The sequence below is a fragment of the Eleutherodactylus coqui genome, chromosome 1 (genome assembly GCF_035609145.1).
Source record: "Eleutherodactylus coqui strain aEleCoq1 chromosome 1, aEleCoq1.hap1, whole genome shotgun sequence".
NCBI lineage: Eukaryota > Metazoa > Chordata > Amphibia > Anura > Eleutherodactylidae > Eleutherodactylus > Eleutherodactylus coqui.
The window spans coordinates 314,068,530-314,078,427 of record NC_089837.1 but is presented as its reverse complement, the minus strand read 5'-3'; positions in this window follow the sequence as shown (position 1 = coordinate 314,078,427).

Sequence of the window (9,898 nt, the reverse complement as noted above, 5' to 3'; positions counted from 1 at the left end):
CAAACATTGTAGTAGGAAAGGCTTCTAAGCATCATTTGGTGTTAATCGTTCAAGGCAGTTCAATATCTGTGTTCCCATCCCCAGAAACAATGCCATTCCTGTTCATGGGCTGTGGCAGGGTCTTGTAGCTTGAGTTGCAATACCAGACACAGCCAATAAACAGAAGTGGCGCTGTTTCCAAAGAAAAGCAGACGTTTTTACTGACCTAAAGCGATGCCCACTGTCACCTCTAAATAAGAGTTCATGCAGTCACTAGATGGACGATTTTGTACTCTTCCCTTTTGTGTAAACATAAAATGCCCACCCAGTTTTCATGTAAAAAAAGAATAGTTGTCACCAGGGTTGGAATATTTGGAAGAGAAATGGGATATTATGATGGGGACTCCACAATTTAGGATCCTCCACAAGTCACTTTTTAGATGTCAAGGGGCTTAACAACAGTTACAACAGCCATGGTCATGAGGTGCTGTCGCCCTTCTGGGCCTCAGAGAAGCTAAGTAGGCTACACAGGCGGTATGTTCACCCTTGTGGAGGCTACTGACTTGCTATTGAGAGAGATTAGTTTCGGTTAGTTGAATTTCAGCTCCCTGTTCCTTTTGTTGTTCGGAGATATAATAAGCCTCTGTCAGAGGTGTGTGGACTTTACATAAGTGTCTGGCAGCGTCTTTTTCCTCTCACTATATACAAGACAGACACACACGTTTGCCCAGCCAAGTCAGCATTGAAATGGGAGAGTTGGGAGAGACAGTTGTTCAGCTGAGACCTATCTAATGCATGTGGATAACCTTACATACTGGCAAGGGTTGCAAAAAGGTGTGGCATAAAATGGTGCTATTTTTCCTATATTTTGGTATGGGCACTTAAGGCCCATTTAGACGGGACGAGTGTCGGGCAAATGATGCCCAACACTCATCCCCGCACATACTCGCTCTTGTGCTTCTGTATGCCTCTATGCCCACCCATATCACATCTTGTATACAAGCTAGAGCTGGTACAACAGGGTATTAGAGCCTCTATGCCCACCCATATCACATCTTGTATCCAAGCTAGAGGCGGCCCAACAAAGTACTAAAACCTCCATGCCCACCCATATCACATTTTGTATGCAAGCTAGAGGCGGTACAAAAGGCTACTGGAGCCTCCAAGCCCACCTGTATCACATCTTGTATTCAAGCTAGAGGAGGTAGAACAGGGTACTAGAGCCTTCATGCCCATCCGTGTCACATCTTGTATACAAGCTAGAGGCGGTACAACAGGGTACTAGAGCCTCTATGCCCACCCATATCACATCTTGCATCCAAGCTAGAGGCAGCCCAACAGAGTACTAAAACCTCCATGCCCACCCATATCACATCTTGTACCCAAGCTAGAGGTGGTACAATAGGGTACTAGAGCCTCCATGCCTACCCGTATCAATTTTTTTGTATGCAAGCTAGAGGCGGTACAACAGGGTACTGGAGCCTCCAAGCCCGCCTGTATCACATCTTGTATTTCAGCTAGAGGTGGTATAACAGGGTACTAGAGCCTCCATGCCTCCCTGTATCACATCTTGGATACAAGCTAAAGGCAGTACAAGAGGGTACTGGAGCCTCCTTTCACATGTTCAGTTTTCTGCAATAAATGATCCTTTCCCTCTCATATTGTAATCACTTTCTTATATCAGTGTTACAATGACACATGTAAAGTTTCATTTGATTCTGAGAACTCCTTGTAGGTTCTTTAATTTTTTTTGACAATGAGTGTATTTGTAACATATATACAGATTTGCCATTAACCCTTCCATCAAACCTCAGTAAAGATCCTATATGCAGTATAAAGTTTTTTGTTTGAGTTTGTAAAAATAAATCAGCATTTTTCCAGAACACAGGTTGTTCTCATATTACAGCTCCTTTCCAAATGGGAAGATGGAACAATTAATCTGCAGTGCCACCTATTAGAAGGAGCATCTTTCCATTAGCATACAGTTCATAGAGGAGAAGGTAGGGCCTTATAAGTCTCCTCCCACATAATAGGTGTCTCCCTAACATTACCCCCTCCTGAGCTCCTTTCCATTAACAAGAATAGGGGTATGCTGCAATACTATACACAGCAGTTGGAGTCATGTTATTGCTAGGAAAAAAAAACCACACCCTTTATTTTAATCTCACCTCCATCATCCCATGGTCAGCGGCTTAAAGGAACTTTCTGGCTTCATGTAAAAGCTTAAATGGGTATTCCAGGACTTTTGCTATTGATGACATATCATTAGGATAGAAATAGAAAAATATAACAGCAACGATGGCGCAAAAAGTAACATATCCTTTTTATTTCTCCCTGATGAACAAACAGCAACGTTTCGACTCGAAGAGTCTTTATCACATTTATAGTCAAATGCACATAAAAAACACAAATCACAGATGGGTAGCAAACATGTAACACCCATTCAAACTCTTCCCACCAAACTGGTGATCTTACTTTATAGTGAACAATGGCGGTGTCGTGATGCAGCTCCACCCATGGATCCATGGTGTCTCAGGAGCCCACCTGCACCAAAACAGACATCCCCCACATCGGTGGCACACACCCAGGGGCTCCCCAGCAACAACAGCGTCTGCACCAGTGTCCAAGAAGACAACCGCGCATGTGCTGGACAAAGCACCGCTAGCGTATGAACATAGCGGTATCAACACCAGCATCAACGGGTGAAACTGTGCATGCGTGGAAATCCGTGTCACTTAGATAACAATCAGACCCCATTTTTTTTTTTAGTAAGGCCAGGCTCACACGGGCGGATTCCAATTGTGGAATCTGTAATTGGCGCCTGTGCGGAGGATTCGCATTAAATGCAGCCATTTAAAGGCATGTACCTTTGCTATTTTGTTCACAATTGCGGATACGGATTGTGTATCTCACGAGCAGAGGAAAAATCACAGCATGCTCTGTTTTGCTGCGGACTCTGCATGGCTGGCTTAATTGAAATCAATGGAGGCCGTCTGACCTGTTGCCCACATGCAATTAACATTGCGAATGGGTTGCGGGTACCCACATCATCACTTAGTGAAGGTGCGGGAAATACAAACATAAAAAAAACAAACACTGGTCTGCATATGACCGACCGCGAACCACTGCAGTCATCCACAATATAGATTATTCAGGCACGCAGGGTCAACAGAGGGGCTTACAGCCGGAATCCGCTGCCAAAGCAGGGCAGAACCATTGTCTCACTCAGCTTTGCCTTGCTCAGACCTGCTGCTGAATTGACCTCTCTAGCACTGACAACTTACTGGGGGCCCTGGCCTGCACACTGGGCCCTTTTTTCATCTGCTGCAGCCACAGCAGGCTTTTACTCTTGGCCTTCTTAGTTCTCTCTCTTAAGTAAACCCAGTTGGCACATACTGAGGGACCAATTTGTTCCCTTAGCAAGGGAATCCCTCTCTTTCATTCCCAAAAATGGCACTTCTTTTCTGAACCCGTCTACTCACAGTCCTGAGCAGGGAATGTGCTATCTACATCACCTGTCAAAGAGACAGTCCTTACTTATCATGGGCTGGGGACATGCTACTCACGCCATCACCCATGTCACTCTGGGGGCCAACCCACATCAGAGAGGGCAGGACTCTCTGTTGGAGCCACCACAACTGCTTATTTTATCAGTGGAGTAGGACAGAGTTCCTTTAAAAACCCACATTCTGATGTAATGACTAGACCTCAGAGACAATGTGTCCTATATAATACAGTGTTATATTACTTAAATAATTTCATGCTGTGTTTAGATTTTAATGCTTTATTGAAATGGTCACAGTTACAAGATCTCAATAAACAGTCTTAAAATTCCTGCTTTCATCAGGAGACAGTCTCTAACTGCAGTCTATGCATTCACAAGGATGGGGGCCTACACAATATTAAGCTGCTGCTTTTAATGTTATGCCTGATCGGCATATGTAATATGCAATATATAAACGCCATATATATGTCTCCAAGCTTGATGTCATCCATGCAGAAATGGTGGCTGATAGTAGTTCCGCTCTTGAACTTGTATCCATATCCAGTTCTTGCGATTATCTGGATGAGGGGGTCCAACAGCAACAGAGACAATGCATCACCTTTGCATATGTCGCACTTGATGGTCACTTGTGCCAGCTGTCTTGAGTTGACTTCCAGTTTCATTGCGTTTGTGAGGTAGATGCTTAGTCTTCTGTTGACTTTGTAGAAAAGCAGACATTCACAGATCCGCATGTGAGGCACTGAGTCATAGGCATTCCTGTAGTAAATCTAGGCTGTGCTGAGGTTAGTCTGTCTGGATCTTGACTCACTTATCCACCCGACATGGATTTACAGTGAGGACATTGGGTTGCCATTCAAACTGGAGAAGTGTGACCAAATGGTAATAAAGTGAGGCAAGGTTGTTAAGACCGATGGCCAGCAGGGCACATAGCAGATACAGACCAGCTACAAGTACCGTACTATCCCACAATCTCATGAGAACCATGATAAAGAGGCAAGAAATACAGCCAGATCCAACTACCACCAAAGGGCAAGACAGGTCCTAATGAGCCAGCTCAATGGGAATAATAAGATCCATGCCATCAACATGTATGCCTTACCAATCATCAGATACCCTACAGGTATAGCGAATTGACCAAAAGTAGACATGGAGACTGCAGATGTGAAGATCTGAAAGTTCCTCACAATGTAAGGAGGTTTCCACCCCAAGTCCAACACCTACAAAGTGTAGGCGGGTTGTGATGGAAGATCAAAGTACCATCCTAAATGAAACTCAGGAGTACAGCAATAAGATGCTGCAGCATCAGTCATGGAAGGAAGAACAAATGGAAAAAGAGCCATGGCAAGATAAGCCCTTGCATGGGATGTACCATTAACACATAGTTGAAGTGGCTGACATTGGGAAATCATACCAGAAGGCTGGACTTAGACTGTACTGAGACACTGATCACGGCAGCACCAGAAGCAGCACTGACCACAAGATCCATAGAAACAGGGATCTACACTAGACAGGATTCAAGGTGCAGAATGATCAGATAGGCCCCAGAGACTGTCCAACACACAGTGTCAAGATGCAACCAGGAACAGCATACACTGAATAGCACAAACAAGTAGTGGGCATTGTGTACAGGAACATCTGCACAGTGTATGGACTAAACACTCCCAAATCCAGATGGGAGACTCCACAGAAAGGTGGCAAAGATCCTGTAGGACTTCCTGATAATGACAGACAAACAGGTATTGTCCAACCAACCAGACATTGTGGTAATTAACAAGGACCAGAAGACAACAGTAGTGATAGACATAGTGGTACTAAGTAACAGCCACATTAGGAGTATGAGAAGCTCGAGAAGTACCAGGGCCTGAAAGAACAACTTGAGATAATGTGGAAAGTGAAGGCCAAAGTGGTCGCAGTTGTGGTACGAGCACATGGGCCTGTAGCTCCTAAGCTGGGGAAATGGCTCCAACAAATGCCAGGAACAACATCCAAGAACAATGTTCATAAGAGTAGGGGTTCTCTGTAAAACGTTGGCTGTCCCTAGCATTATAAACGCCCAGGCCTCTGGTAGAGGACCCAAGGTTGAGGAAGACACATAGCACCTAGAGGGATGAGAATATTATTTTTCAGATAGATAGATCGATAGTAGCAGGGCAGCTAATGAAGACTCCCACTCCTAAGTTGTTCAGCTGGGACGAAGTTTTGTAAAAGAAATTTAGTTTTTTCATAGAGGTCTCTCAGCCTGGGCAATACAGGTATTACCATCCTGTGGGAGTCTGCAAGAGGTCTGGTATGCACTGTGTTAGATACTAGACCCAGGGCTCGATAGCGAGGGAACACAACACTATGTATGTTTGGTTAGCAGCTCGATGGCCTAAGGTTTATTTTTGATGTTTGTGATGTAATTTGCTTTGCTGTGAAGAAGAAATAAAGCTGTCTGTTACTAATTTTGAACAAAATTTCGCAATAACGAATCCCCTCAAAATTGACAGCGTGACTACTGAATAAATTGAAAGATGTTCCAAGAAGAAAACTGCCACTTAAGGGCTCCCACACACTTGCGTTTTTTTTAACGCTACGTTTTTAAAAAAAACAAATGTCAATGGGACTTTCTAATGTTAAAAACACATCGCAAGTTGGTGCTTTGAATTTTTTTTGCGATGCGTTTTTAACATCAGAAAGTCCCATTGACGTTTGCATTAAAAAAACGCAAGTAGGTGGGAGCCCTAACACTATCCTTTTTTTTCAACCTAATGTACCCTAGGAAATTCAAAACAAGAGTTTCTCAAACTTTCTAAGGCACATACCTGTAGTCAAAAGACTTTTTAACCAAATACCCAAGTGTTTTTTTTAAATAGGTATATCATCTGCCTATGGTAACAAGCGCCAATCAACAGTGAGCATGTTGGTCAACACTCACGATGGGGATGACCAGTTAATATGATTGACTGTTCGTACTACTATCACTTGTCACCTGCTCATCTCCCCAATCACTCAGAAAGATATGCAGCCCACCAGCCGGCATAAACAAGATGATCAGTAGACAACAGTGTTTGGTTGTTTGTCAGCTGATTGTTAGCACATTTATATGTCCAGATGATTGGGCTGTGTGAAAAGGCCCTTAGTAGAGATGAGTGAGCATACTCGATAAGGCAAACTACTCAAGCGAGTAGTGCCTTATTCGAGTACATGCCCGCTCGTCTCTAAAGATTCGGCTGCCGGCGCGGGGCAGGGAGCAGCTGGGGAGAGCGGGGAGGAACGGAGGGGAGATCTCTCTCTCACTCTCTCCCCCCCAACTCACCTGTCACCCGCGCCGGCAGCTGAATCTTTAGAGACGAACGGGCAGGTACTCGAATAAGGCACTACTCGCTTGAGTAGTTTGCCTTATCGAGTATGCTCGCTCATCTCTAGGCCTTAGGTGAGGATTTTGAATAGTATGACAACACTGAAATGATGACTGCTCAGGTGACTATCGGCCCGTGTAATCGCTCAAAAGTGCAATAATGGGTGACTGTCGTACTGTATAAACATGGGACCTGACAGGGCAAGTGAGCAAAAATCACTCACTCGTCAGTCGCTTGGCTTTTAGCCTATCTAAAAACTAAGCGACTATTAGCACGAGTAAACATCTATGAACGAGTGCCTGTTTACTCTGAATGGAGGCGGGCAGCCGGAAGAGATCTTTGGCGCACTCCACCTCCATTCACTGAACAACTATCACTCCTGTGTAAAAGCACAAGAGCGATAATTGTTGGGATGGCTGTCGCTCTGTGTAAAGCCATTCTAAACTGTGTTGATGTTAACACTTTAATGCATAGTTGCAAGTGCTACTAGTGCTGTACTTCAAATTTGTTGTCTGTGTTAAATGGGTATTGCATGCAAAGTCTTTTATTTTCATGTGATATTGAATTAAATTCAGTTCAGATCTTGTTTCAGTCTGAGGTATCAGTTAAGGGTTTACCTCGGACAGAAGGCTTGCAGTGGCATAATCATCTATTGGCTCACACTGTGTAAATGTATCCCTCTGTATAGGAATGCACAGTAGACTATAGACGCTCTTGGCAGACACTGGCTACATCAGACCTTCGTGTTGGCACAAGCTTTCCCAATGCATACCCAGTATGCAATGAAAGAACAAGGTCTAACGGGGGCTTTGAAGGAGTTGTTGAAGAACACAACAAAATGGCCACTGTCCATGCAGCCTGTGGAAGCCTGTTTTAGGACAGAAGAATACATCTTTAGATCAGGGCCAGACACAGGAAACATAGCCTAGTGCTGTGATTTCATACCGCGGGTAAAGTAATGCATAATAAGTTCCGCAATGCTTATCGGCTGAGAACACTTGGAATTTAGTCACCCAACTACTGCAGCCCCTTGGTTCCAGCTGCTGCGACCGCATCTGGTAGCAGGCACTGCACCCATTTGACCTGCCAGCGGAATCGTGTGCCATTTGCCCAAGCCTGCTCACTTCTTGCTTCTACAGTGATGGCAGTGTCAATTGCCAAAATATGTGACTCACACCTTCATAGTGTCACAAGTCACGACTGGGAAGAAGTGCATCTTGGGCTCCTTCACACAACTGTGTTGGTATGTTTTCCCCCGTGCAGGTTTTGTGCAAGAAATACGCTGTACCAATCTGTCATAGGCTCCCATGCTGCCAATCACTCATATTGCACAAAATAAAGATCTCACCATGTTCTATCTTGGCATTTATTATGCGTGCATGCATGACAAGATAGTGTATGGCAATTGGCAGTACTGCGAAACTGTCACATGCGGGCGGCACACAGAGAATTATGTTCGTGTGCTGCAAGCCTTACTGCCAGGATCAAGGTGATGGTGGGTGCAGCCGAGGCACATCTTAGGGAAGTGTGGCCACAACCAGGATAGGATCACTGGGAGCAATCTGGGACACACAACAGACCACTCTGGATAGTGGGACAGAGTATGTCTGTCAAACTCCTGCTATGTATGCTTCAGACATCAGTTTGTAAGATACGCAATTGTCCCCGTGAGAGGTGACAGCCTGTCTACAACTAGAATTGTAAAACACTTTCAAATTCGAACGCATGACACAAGATGTAATTAAGGGTAGTTTCACATCCGTGTTGAAACTTCCAAAAATTCAGGAAGAAGAAGCTCTGTAGGCATTCTCTTCCATCCAAAAGCCAGGTGGAAAGCAGGTGGACTGGCATTGTTCGATTCTGCCCAGAGACAGAACTGTTCAGCTGTGGGAGATTTCCCTTTCCTGTTCCCCAAATGGAAGGGGAAAGTGGAATCTCCAATGCAGACATGAAAGCACCCTTTTATTTTGTGGTCCACTGGACAGGTTGCCAGAGTATGACCCCAGTTTCTTTTTGCCAGTGGAGAAAGGAATATTTAAGAGCCAAACCGTGCCTCAGGTCACAACATATGCTGCCTGGCACCATCATTATCGCAGGATGTAAGGATGAGTGGGTTGTGTGTAGGAAATAGGCAATGTCAGATTTCTAGGCTGGATACTCAATCCAAATAAACATAGTAGACCTTGATCTCAGGTAGCTGAAATACACAGCCAACATACAGCTCTTACAGCACAGCTTCAGTATCTGGGAATTTGACAAACCATTAAGGAATAGAAGGTCAAGTTCCCACTACTATGGAAAGATACAAACCTTAGCCCCCTCTCTTCTCAGGCAGCATTGTAAATTCTCGCAATGCTCTGGAGCGCTTGTCCTCAGATGAGCGTGGCAATTCTGCCCATAAATAGGACAGATGATCCACACACAAAGATCAGTGAGAAAATTTGCAGCATTGCTTGAGAAGAGAGAGGTGGGCTTACAGGTGCCGTCCCCGAGGGGAGGCCGGCCGTTGCAGGTGAGCCCACGAGGTACTCAAGAAGGTTGTCACAGGTGGCTCTGTGATCTCTCTCAAGCAATGGCGGAACATGGCCCAGCTTGGTCGCGTGCAGTGCAAAAAGAACAGGCAGATGTAGATGATAGTGAACAGTCCTATCGATGTTGTCACGTGACGCCAGTACCTCTTTCCAAGTAAACAGTTACCTGTTGCTAAATAAAAGAGTCCACAGACAAAGATAGTTTTCGAAACTGGAGGTACACCGTTTTCTTTACTCACGAAATTCAACTTTGATTTTTCCAAGAACACAGCAAATGGACAGTTTCAGACACGACACTTCTGGCAGGCTTCCTTCTGTTTCACTTGTTACACACACACATACGTTTCTAGGAGACCCTTTCCTTCCTGATTCTAGGTGTCCACAGTCCACGTTATCTGATCCCTGGGAGTACACTCCTGACACGGTGGGTCAACACACTACTCTTGCCTTTACTTGTCGGCTAGTTACTCCTTTTGTTTTGGTCCTAGCAGGAGCCATCGCTCTAAGCTTCAGTCCCTGGAGGGAAGATATCCCACCGCAAA